The 12,515-nt window shown below is 40.4% G+C and overlaps 1 long non-coding RNA gene across 1 annotated transcript in view; it reads left to right on the top strand.

Moving 5' to 3' along the window:
- The first annotated feature begins 5,882 nt into the window (after positions 1 to 5,882).
- The window catches only part of LOC105987240, an 11,531-nt gene continuing 4,898 nt past the window's right edge, over positions 5,883 to 12,515 (top strand). Inside the window, exons 1-2 of the long non-coding RNA XR_001175148.1 lie at positions 5,883 to 6,167; positions 9,269 to 9,412. This is a non-coding gene — a long non-coding RNA (uncharacterized LOC105987240). The remainder of the gene's footprint in view (positions 6,168 to 9,268; positions 9,413 to 12,515) is intronic.

Here is a 12,515-nt window from a genome sequence, read left to right as displayed (position 1 = left end):
GAATGGAGCTGTGGATCAAGTGGGAGAGCACCAGCCTTGAGCCAAAAAACTCAGAGATAGTGCCCTGACCCCAAATAATAGCCCCAGGACTGGCACACACACACACACACACACACACACAAACCCAGAAAACCACATATTACTTCTTTCTCTTAGATACTCTTCAGGCATCCTGGAATATTAAAATATCTCTACAATGTCTGGCAATGAGGAAGCTATTCATCTTTAACCAGGCAATTCCAAAAGTTTTCTCATTATGGCACCTATAAAGCCTGCAAGGTGCAGGTAACCTATTTTGAGAAATTCTGCTTAAAATTCATACAGACCTGAGAGCTGTGCATTGAAAAAGGATTTTAGACCAGGGTCGTAAATGAGCTAGAGCTCTACAGAGATCTGCATGAGCAATAGATAATCATGTAAATGATAAACCCTAAAATCTGCCACAAAATATTCCTGAGGCTGTTAGCAGAGATGGAATGCTAAAGTGGGCTGGCTGGGTCTTTCATGGTCTTGGCTGAGTGTGGGAGTGTGGATGACTCCAAGTTGGTGTATATTGGAGCTCTGGTAGTCCTAGCTGGAAGCCTAGTATGTGCTCTGCGCTGGTCATTCAGCAGTTGTGTGGTACTAGTTGGTGGTACTAGTTGGTGTGTGGTACTAGTTGGTGGGGTCTACTGCCCAGCCCCCAGCCTTCTGTCACACACAAGCCATCAATGCCCAGCAAAGCCTCCCTTCTGGTCTGAGACCATACAGACACCCTCAGAAGGTGAGGTGCTATCAAGCTGATGACATAATGTCTGCACTGTTTGGATCACCTCAGAGGAGGAGAGAGAATAGAACAGAGACTCGGGGCTGTGAGGGAGGCGGAATGATGCTCTGACCTTAGGTAGAAACAGTGCAGGGAGCCTTGCACCATGCAAGATATTCGAAGGTGGGCGCTCTCAACACAAAGAGCCTTTGGTCTGAAACAACAGAAAGTACCCTTTGCTAGCTTAAAGAAAGGAAAAGAAAAGACTCTAGAAAGGGCTGATAATTAAACCTAAAATGGGATTGAAATAATTCAAACGCCATCTCAAGAAGGTTTAGAAACACAATCACGCGAGGGACCTGCTTTGAAAACTTAGATTCTGTGCATTTCAATTGTAATTTTGGAAAAGAATTTTTTGGGTTTCTTTTTGTCCCAATCCTGAGGCTTGAACTGCTGTCCTTGGGCTAGTTTTCCACCTTAAAACTAGTGCTCTACCGCGTGAGCCACAGGTCTACTTCCAGCATTTTGGTGCTTAATTGGTTGTGTCATTCAGCGATTGCTGTGTTGCACTAGTTGGTGTGACAGCCTTCTGTGTCACACAGGCCATCAATGCCCAACACAGCCTCCCTCTGGGTTTGAGACTCTCACTGGAATGAACACATGATACTTGGTGATGCAGCAGCTCTCTCGGAACATGCATGAGATGAGAGCTATACGCTATATACTAAGTAGAGAGAACACAACAGAGAAGGAGCCAAGGTCCCATATGGCTGAGCTACCTACCACACAAAGACTGGACCGTATGCCTCCTGATTTGTTCTTATTGAGAAAAATAACGGATTTGTTTTTGAATCACCATATACTTTAATAGGTTGTAATTACTGTCTTTTTTTTATTTTACTTCCAACCAAAGGCATTCCTAAGTGAAAAAGTTATGTAGAAAAAACATGGGGGGCTGAGAAGGTGGCTCAGTGGTAGAGTGCTTGCCTTGTATGCATGAAGCCCTGGGTTTGATTCCCCAGCACCACATAAGCAAAAAGAAAAAAAAAGCCGGAAGTGATGCTGTGGCTCAAATGGTAGAGCGCTAGCCTTGAGCTGAAGAGCTGAGGGACAGCGCCCAGGTCCAGGGTTCAGGCCCCACGACAGGACCAAAAAAAACCATGGATGCCAGGACACAGGTGCTGTAAGTTTGATGGTCTCAGTCCTCCATTAAGAAAGGAAAAAGGTGTACTGGAAACCACATATGGCCAATAGAACTGGTCATGTAACCCAATGCTAAGCCAAAAGTTGACTGACTAGCATTCAGGGGAGGCTTTGGTTTTCCTTATGAAAACTGACTACAAGCTTGCTTGACATCTCAACACTACCAGAGAGCACAGAGAGACACCGATCACACCTACCTCTCTTAGGTACAGTCAAGGAACTACTTACCTCTACTGATTTTTTTTTTTTACTGATTCCCTATTTATCCGACAATTTCCTAGGTCCTGATAAAAGATTGATGAAGACAGAGTTATTGGCTCCCCTGAAGTCAAGAGTCTAACACAGCCTTGTGGCTAACTTGTTGGGGGAGACTGAATACATGCAAGGTCTAAGACATTGGAAGTTGGATGAGACTTGAGTGCCAGAGGAAGTCAACTGAGTGACGCCAAAGAATTAAGCCATGCACAAGGGAAGGACAGGCGCAGAGTCCTTAAAGGAGTTAACAGAATGAATCACTAATGGGTGTCCCACTGTAAGGGGACTTTGGAGGCTACACACCACCCATGCTTATCTCCCTAGTGACGCAGCTCACCGGCCTTAGGACAGATCCTGAGGTTGTTGACTCAGCCGTGTGTTGTGGAGAGTGGATTTTTCCAGTCATCTGCTACAGTCCGTCAGAGCCCAGAGGTGGGCATGGTTGGGGTGTGATCTGTCCAATGTCCTATGAAACTAGAGCACCTGATCGCTTTCTTCCTGTCTGTCTGGATCCAAACAGTTCACAGCCACAGCTCTCCAGGGGACTGGCTCTTACCTGAGCCGTCAGGGCTGGCTTCCTTTGGAATGGAGATTGTCCTGGCATGGAGAGGGATTGGCAGAGCACTCAGCTGGCACACAGCTACTGCCAGACCACAAGCTAGTGCCGTGTGGGCATGTCTCATGCTGTGAGTCACCCATGGAGAGACCAACGCTGAGCACAGGGAGCCAGAATGTAGTTCAGAGCCTGTGGGGCGCACAGCCTGCCATAGCTGGTCACACTGGGCATCATTTTCAAGTGATACTTATCAGTGAGGCAGTCATATGAGATCACATGGCCAGAACCTCTCTGAAAGGTCATGCTGTCTTGCATTCCTCATGTATCTGGAATTACCCAGAACAAAGGTGTTGGAATGTCATTACCTCCCCCAAACCCCCAACACACACACACACACACACACACACACTTCTAGGAGGATGCCTGCTAAGTTCAATATGCATCCAGCAATGGTAGGAAACTTAGTTCTCATTTCTCTAGCACTTGAACTTGGCAGGGGTTAGAACCGTTGTCATTCTACCTGGGTGTAGTTGTGATTGGTGGCACATCAGGATTGCTCACCTTTGGAAGGTGAAAGGTACCACAGCTCATGCAGAAAACTCCTAATTCCTAGACCTGGGACCCCAAAACACAAAATGGCAGAATTGGCAGTTTAGGACAGTTAGTGGTTATCCTCTTCTAGATGGGGGTTTTAAAAGGAGAGAAAAAACTGACCCAGATGAGTGATCGTGGTACAAAGGAAGGCTCTCGAAGATCCACCAGGGTTTTTCACAAGCCATTTAGGGACTGATGGAAGGAAACAAGAAGGTCCTCATCTGTCTACAGGGCGTATCATCAAAATTCTTCACACCCATGTTGAGATGCTTGGTATCTGTTTTTGTTTTATCATTACAATCTCTTTTTCCTGAACATCAAAAAGGCTGTAAAGAGGGTTACAATGGAATGTGTACATCTACATGTCCAGTGCATCCTGTCCAGTAACCCTCTTCTATCATTCCTTGTTTCCTCCTCCACAGACTCATTTCACATTTCCCAGTTACTACACACACTGAGGTGTGTACCTTGACTGTGTGTGTCCCCTGTTCCTTTTACCTTCATCTATCCCTCTCTTATGAACACCCCTCCCATCTTGTTTCAGCTTTTTTATGTTCATTTTGTTAAGCTGTTAATTGTTGGGAATGATGACTCTGTGCAGTTTCGCTACTGTATATCCCAAGCTTTTGTCAGCTTTCGTGAGATATGCCTCCGTGTGCCTTTACATGGGAGGTTGTATTTTAGATCTGAGATCACCATATGGAAGAAAATATATGCCCTTTATCTTTCTGAGCCTAGCTTTGTTTTCTCTTTCTAGAGAAGAAAAATGAGACCAGGAACGTTAAGTCCATTTAGTTAGTAAATAGCAATATTAGAATCAGACTTCGGTTTATGACTTCAACTGAATATCATTTCCGAGTCTATCTCCTTTTTCATTCTCTAGAGGCTGGTGGAATAGCAAAAGGTTAGCTGTACCGTAGAAAAGACAGGAGACAGAGGAGCCTCTGTTCCATCCCTGGAAGCCTCTGTTCCATCCCTGAATCCAATATTCTGGGTTGCTAAGAACACTAGTAAAGGGATTCTGACATTTAGTGATGTACTCTCACTATCTCTGGCCTATGGATGCTCTCTAGAGATCTGTAGTGGAGGCCCGAGCCACACAGCTACTAACATCACGATACTTTGTCATCTCAGTAGCTGTTGGCACTTATTTTAAATATTATCCCTTGGCTTTCACATGACACTTAAAAGGTCAGTGTTGTGTGAAGAAACTGGCTAACATCTAAATTCTGGTTCTACCACCTATTCTAGAAAATCTGAAATATGTTTTCTACCCATCCTGTGCTCAGGTTTGCATCTGTGAAATGAGGCTGGTAACAGAACCCACCAGAGAAGGTGCTAAGGAATAAAGGAGGGAAGACTTAGAAGAGCAAGCATTCAATTCATATTAGTGACTGCTACCTTTGCTTGCTTGTTTGCTTCCTTCCTTCCTTCTTTCCTCCCTCCCTTCCTTCATCTTCTATCCCTCCTTTCCTACTTCCTTTCTTGCTGTCTTGGGTTCTTCTGTCTGCTTTTGTTGTGTTCTTGATTTGTGTGTGCCAGAATTCAAGGACTAGGTGCTGTCTTTAGCTCTTTCCCTCGGGCTGGTTCCTTACCACTTGAACCACAGCTCCACTTCCAGCCTTTGGATGACTAATTAGAGATAAGAATCTCATTAACTTTTCCTTCCTTGGCTGGTTTCAAACCATAATCCTCAGCTCTCGGCCTCCATAGTGTTAGGATTATAGGTGTGAGCCACCCAGCTGCTATGTTTGCTCTTGATCCAACTGCAGGATTTGTCACAGATCTGAGTTTTCCGGAGCACTACAAAAAGAATATGATGATAATTCATGGCAATATGAGGGCTTTCCAAGGTGGGAAGTATCTAAAAGATACAATCATGTCATTTTCTCCAGCAACTAATCCTCTCTGGACCTTAGACCTCCAGGGTTATCTTAATTTTCTGCCAACCTCCCCACTTCCAAGAGCAGAATGTCTTAGCTTGACTACCTAAAAAGCAGACACTGACCTAAAGGTTGTGGTGAACTACTTAGTTTGAAAGAAGAAACAGAGGAACAAGCATCTTATATAACTTGAAGAGTATGAAAGGGGCCAGTAATAAACCACAGCCCTGAACTTTTCCAAAGCGCCATAAGTGTTAAGATTTTTCAGTCCTTATAAATATTTGTCCTCTTGTTTTTATCTTAAAGAAGACTAGGAGGGAAAAAGTTAACAAATCCTTTCCTAGTAGATTAAAGGCCACAAAATGCAACTGTTTCAAGTGCTAAAATAAAATGTGTGCTTGTCTTACCTTTTCTCAGTGTTATTCTGATGTTTGCTTTCCATGAGTTTGTCTATATTCACACTCAAAAATGGTTCTCCTCCTTCTGTCCTCTCTGTGTGTCTTTCTGTCTCTGTTTTTCTCTATCTCAATGTCTTTCTCTATTTGTGTCTTTGTCTCTCTCCCACTCTGTCAAGTTTCTGGTATGTAGATCATTTCTCTACCAAATGTGACTTAATATTTTGTTTCAAGGCTCAAAGCAAAGCAGGAAAACAGAGCGTGTTGACAAACTGCAGAGTAACAGCTTGGCCTTCACAGAACTACCTATGTACTTTGTGCTATTTTTGGCCAGAGCAGATGTGGCCTTGATAGACTGTGGAGAAAATTATCTCTCAGGTAAGTGAATAAAATTAGGACTGAAATAATATAAATCCTGCCATTTGCAAATAGACCCTGAGCTGGGAGCAGAGAAGGAAGCCTGCCCTTGGAATCTAACAGTATATTGCCCTGAATGTTTACTCCAGGAAGATCAGCAATCCACTATTTGGCTTCAGGTCAGTTTCTGTGACTTAAAATATGTATTAATCAACAACAAAAAACAGGATAATAACACATCACATGTCATCATTTTATTTGGAGCTGTCCTATCATTCTGGCAGGAATTCTTTAGAGAAGTTCTGTGGGGTTTTTGGTTGTTGTTTTTTGTTTTTGTATGAGCTTGACCTCAAGGCCTGGCCACTGTCTCTGAGCTCTTTTGCTCAGGGGTACAGCTCCACCAGTTTGAGCCACTGCTCCACTTCCAGATTGATATTTAATGGGATATAAAAGTCTCATGGACTTTCCGGCCCCAGCTAGCTTTGAACCATGATCTCAGTTTCCTAAGTAACTAGGATAATAGACATGAGACAACAGTGCCCACCCAGCTTTGTGGGTTTTGTTTGTTTATTTGTTTTTAGTACTCTCTTCCATTCATCTTATCCCAGACAAACATTTCTTCAATTTCCTTTCACACTGTGTCTGTATACATATTTACAACATGCTAACTTGTCTTAACACTTGATATAAAGGCAAATATACTTTTCATATTACTTTGTGACCTGCCCTTTTTGAATTGCACATTAGACTTCAGCAATTTAGTTTTGGATTCATTCAATGAAACTACTTTGTGGAATAATTTATCAAGAACAGGTCATCATATATTTATTTCCTTTCCAGTTAGAAGCACAAGTCACTTCATTTATTTTTTATTGTAAAGATACTATACCACAACTTACTTCGAATTTTTCAGTATTCATAAACAATGCTGCAGAGTATTCTTGTATATTTTCTTGTCCTAACATACTAAAACTTATATATAAATCTTTCTCAAAATAATACCTTAATTTTCTATTTAATTATAATCCAGTTGAGTCTAGCCTACTTCATCCTCTCCCATTCCCCCCAAAATACTAATTTCAACTTTCTAAAATGAGTCTTTGCACAGATTGTTCTGGAATGCATGTCTGAATGTGGAATAAGTGGCTCATAGGTTGTGCCCGTTCTATTTGAACTGATTAGTCTGTATTTCTCCAATTGCTCAGTTTACCTTATTAAAGAATTTAAATTGATGGTTGAACTTATCATTCTATGTATTTGTAGAATGTGGATCTCCAGAACATTTAGTGTGCCTTTATGTAGCTGAAAATAGGCAAGCTGTTTTAAACTATCTGGGCTTCTGTTTTCCATTGGTCACAAGAAGATACATACAGAGAGAGAGAGAGACAGACAGACAGAGAAGGAGAGGGAAGGAGAAAGGAGAGAGTGAGCAAGGGAGGGAGAGGGAAGGAGAAGAAAGGAGAAGGAGGAAGAATGAGGTAAGGGGAGGGGAGGAAGGAAAGAGAGCAAACAAGAGAGAAAGAGACACAGAGAGATTATTACATCCTTTATAAATGTATTCCTCTGCAGCCCAGGGTCATGGGGAGAGCCTTAGGTTCTGCCACAGTGTGTGGAAGTTGGAGAAGGGAGGAGGGACAGAGAATGGGTAGTTGGGCCTTTCACCCCACAAAGCCATCTCAACGTTGTGCCATTAAGTGTTCATGAGATTTAATGGGGAAAAAAATGTTTGTACGTCTTGACGACGTTCATAACCTATGGGTTTGGATGTTTTCCAGGCTCTTTTTCAGATCTAAACTTGAATGGAAATAACTTTTGAGTCTCTTTACTATTTGAAATTCCACCCATGATTACAGAAAGTGATGGGCACAGGGCACATGCAGCTAAGGGACTGGTGCTGGAGATCGCCTCCCAGGGTGACCTTGTGTGTGGCAGAAGCTGACTTGGGTAGGTCACTCTGAGAGTCCTGTGAAGCAGTGAGTGAGGAGGACTCTTATGCTAGAGCTGAGACACTTCATGGTGGCCATTTCTCTTCCATCATAGGCACTCTTCATCTTTCTGACTAAGGGCCTAATGGAAACTTCTTCAGGAATGCATTTCTACCCAGCACACTTATACATGCTCATGATAAAGTGCCTTTGCTCAGTAGGGCACTTGGTTAAGCCAAAAAAAACTCACAGAAATTTATTATTATTATTAGTAGTAATAGTACTAGAAGTGGTGTTTGAACTTAGGGCCGGGGCACTGTCTCTGAGCTTTTGTGCTAAAGGCTAGTGCTCTACCACTTGATCCATAGCTCTACTTCTGGCTTGTTGTTGTTGTTGGTTCGTTGTAGATAAGAGCCTCAAGTTGACTTTGAACTGCAATCCCGTGATCGTAGCCTTCTAAGTAGCCAGGATTATAGGCCTGAGCCACCAGTGCCTGGCAGAAATGAAATTTTATTATCAATATTCAGCTCCTTGTGTTTTATTTTTGCTCCTTCAAGTACAGTAAGAGCATAAAAAACTTGGCTAGTAACTTGGTAGCAAAGTGAATTAGAGGTGGGCATGGGTTAATTTGTGTGTGTGTGTGTGTGCGTGTGTGTGTGTGTGTGTGTCAGTGCTGGGGCTTGAACTACTTGAAATTAGAGCCTTATGATCTTGCTCAGTTTTTTCCTTCCCAGCTGCTATTCTACCAGGTAAGCCACATCACCAGTCTAACTTTGTGTTGATCAAATGGAGATGAAGGATCTTGGTCTTCTCTCCCTGCTGCCTTAGAACTACTGAGATGCTCTAGGTTTCAGCCTCCTGAGTGCATAGAATTACAGGCATGAGCTGCCAGCACCTGGCTGTGTTAGTTAATTGATATAGAAGCCTAGCTCTTTCTGCAAGTCCCTTCGCTTCTCCAGCTCCCTGGAGTCTGGATCACTGCCTCGACTCAGGTTTTAGTCCTTCCCTTCAATTTGTCCTGCTTGTATTTCATTTCCCTTAATCAAGGGTTCTATCACGTCACTTCCATACTCGAAACCCTCAAGGGATCTCTATTTCCCAACCACATCAAATCTAAACTCAGCTGCCTGCTTTCAAAGCTTCTCCTAATCTATTCTTTCCTTACATCTCCCACTTTGTTTCCCTTGCCAGATACCATTCTGGTGCCTGTGGTTTGGAGATAATGAAATTTTTGCACACCAAATAAAATAAAATAAAATCGAAATCATTTTTTTTTCCTTAGGCACATTTCATTCCAATTCCTTTAAACAAAAGCACACACCAGCATCAACAATTATTGCTTCCTTCCTCTACAGCCATGTGAAGGAGAATGTGTGACCGCCAAGGGCTCAAGAGAGGAAAATAGTTTATATCCCATTCTTCCTCAATAGTCAGGGAGAAGACGAGGCTTGGAGAAAGTTGGCGTTCTGGATCTATTTGGAAAACGCTCTGCCATCTTGGTAAGTCAGGAGAAGTCAAAGAACATAGAAACAAGTAGGAAAGATATTCAATCTAAAATTTGCACTGAGTGTTCTAACTTTTACCCAGAGAAAATTTTGCAGCTTGGAAAATCCAGCAATGTTATGTATTGAAGGGGGTCATTTCAGATCTGTGAAGGTAGTTTGTTTTCAAATTATGTTTATTGTACTGTGTATGTGTTTACCTTGGGTTCCAGTTAAAAAAAAGTAAGGAATCTCATCATTTCTTCTGCTGAGTAATTACATGATTTGAGGCATTTTTCTTTATCCATTAAATTAAGGTGTTAATAGTACTTAGTGTGCCAACTTATGTGACAGCATGCATTTATTTCAACAGTGTAACGCCTAAGACAGAATATTAGCTGTTATTATTGAGCATACGCTCAATATGAGCATACGGTCTTTGCTATTGATTTGAGCAGCTGCTAAAGTTCTGCCTTTTCTCTAAATAACTCTAAACCAGTTCAATTCAGTAAATACTGAATGAGGACTCACATCTTAACTTTCTCCTCATAAGCTTCAAGAACTTTTATCTCTTTATTTTGCCTGATTGCTCTGAGTAGATGTTTCTGTATTATGTTGGATAAAAGTTCCAAATGCCCATTCTTGTCTTGATCCAGAGTTTAGTACTAAAGCTTTTGAGCTTTTCCCCATTCAGTTGGGGTCTTGTTATGAATATAGACTTTCTTGTGTTGAGATACATTCCTCCTATAAATAATTTGTTCAGAGTTTCTAACCATGAAGGGATATTGAATTTAATCAAATGCTTTTTCTGTATCAAATGAGATGATCTATGATTCTTTTTTATCTTTTGTAATACTGACGTGGTGCACCACATTTATTGATTTGCTTATGTTGACACATTGCATCCAGCAATGAATTCTGCTTGATTGCAGTGAATAACGCTTTGGATTTGCTATTGGTCTTAGTTTACTAGCACCTTGATAAAGATCTCTGCAGCTATATTTACCAAAAATATTAACCAGTTGCTTTTCTTTTTGTTCTCTGTATCTTTGGTTTTAGTATCAGAGTAGTGCTGGTCTCATAGAATGAGTTTAGAAGAATTTTTTCCTCACACACACACACACATACATACTATATGTGTATATATATATATCATACAACAATTGATTTTTTGAAAAAAAGAGCTCTTAGCTAAATCAATATATATATATATACACACACATATGTATATAATATATAGTACATATATATGTATATGTGTGTGTATATATATGTGTATATATATACATATATGTATGTATAGAACCAGGTCCTGGAGCTTGAACTCAGGGCCTGTGCACTGTCCCTGAGCTTCTTTGCTCAAGACTAGCATTCTTCCTCTTGAGATACAGCTCCGCTTCTGGCTTTTTGGTGGTTAATAGGAGATAAGAGTCTCATGGGCTTTCTGCCTGGGCTGGCTTCACGTAGATCTCAGCTTCCTGAGTAGCTAGGATTCCAGGTGTGAGTCACCAGCAGCATTCCTCTTCAACTTTTAAGAATAAATTTTAAAAGATGATAGTAGTTTTCCAAATAAGATTCAGCGGTGGAACCATCTGTTCCTGGGCTTTTCTGGGAGATTCTTTACTATTGAATGAATCTCATATGTCATCATTTGAACATTCAGGTTTTGTGTTTCTTCATGATTCATTCTAGACAAGATGTTTATGTCCCAGAATTTGTCCATTTTTTTCTTAGTGATCAAATTTCTCGGTATATAGGATTTCTTTTTTATCATAGGGTTTCTTTTTTATCTTTTATATTTCTGTGATGTCAATTAAATTTGCTTTTTGTCTCTGATTTTGAATCTTTTCTCTTACTTTTTGTTACTTGGTCTAGCTTAGAGTGCATTACTTTGAAAAAAATCAATTATTATTCTGTATTGGTTTTAGTCTCTGTTTTATTAATTTCTTCTTTAATCTTTATTATCTCTTACCTTCTGCTAATTTTTTGTTTCATTCGCTCTTGTTTTTCTAGTTCTTTAAAGTGCAATAATGGATTGTTCGTATCTTCCTACTTTTACAATGTAACTATAAATCTGCATTTCAGTAATTCTTTTGTTATATCAGATAGATTTTGCTATGTTGTATTTTCATTTTCACTTGCTTCACAAAGAGTTTTTTTTAATTCTCTCTCAATTTTTTGTTTCATTGCTTGTTTTCCAGATTATGTTGTTTTATTCTAGTTGCTTGTTTTTGTGTTATTGATTTCTTGCTTTATTATGTTGTGGAAAATATACTTATGGCTTTTAATAATTGGCTGCAATCAGTACGTTGAACAGATATCTGCACGTCAATGTTTATTGAATGTTTATTGACTAGTCACACTAACCAAGAAATAGCAACAACTTAGATTTCTGTCAAATAATGAATGGGTAATGAAAATGTGGAATGTGTACAGCTACAAAAGGGTGAAATCCTTTTATTCGTCACAACATAGATAGGCTTGGACATAATGGTAAGACAGATAAGGCAGGTACAGAAAGACAAATATATGATTGTAAAGGAGAATCTGAAAAAGAAAAAAATATATCTTATAGAAGTTGGGAAGCGACTGCCAGGATGCAGGAGAGATTTAAGGGGAAAAAAGAGATGGGAAAATGTTGGTCAATGAGCAGCAAGATGTACTTAAGATAAATAAATTCTGTGTTCTATTGCGGAGTAGAATGCCTATAGATCATGATGCTGTGCTGTACATTTCAAAATAACTAAAAGTTGGGCACTATAATCCTGGCTACTCAAGAGGCTGAGATCTGAGGATTGGGGTTCAAAGCCAGCGCAGGCAGGAAAGTCTGTGAGACTCTTTGTTTTTGCATAAAACAACATAATTTATTATATAGTCTTGGAGACTGACCTTATTAACATCTTTTTAAATTTTTTAAATTTTATTTTGTTGTAAAGGTGCTGACAGAGGGGTTAGTTATATAAGTAAGGTAATGAGTACATTTCTTTTTTTTTAATTTTATTTTATTTTATTTGTGAATATACTGTACAGAGGGGTTACAGTTGCATGGGCAGGATAATGCGTACATTTCTTACCAAGCATTGCAGCCTCCTCCTTTGTTTACCCTTCCCATCCCTTCCCA

This window comes from Dipodomys ordii, unplaced genomic scaffold (assembly GCF_000151885.1).
Source record: "Dipodomys ordii isolate 6190 unplaced genomic scaffold, Dord_2.0 Scaffold40, whole genome shotgun sequence".
In the NCBI taxonomy this organism is placed as follows: Eukaryota; Metazoa; Chordata; class Mammalia; order Rodentia; family Heteromyidae; genus Dipodomys; species Dipodomys ordii.
This window is presented reverse-complemented; position numbering and strand designations above follow the sequence as displayed.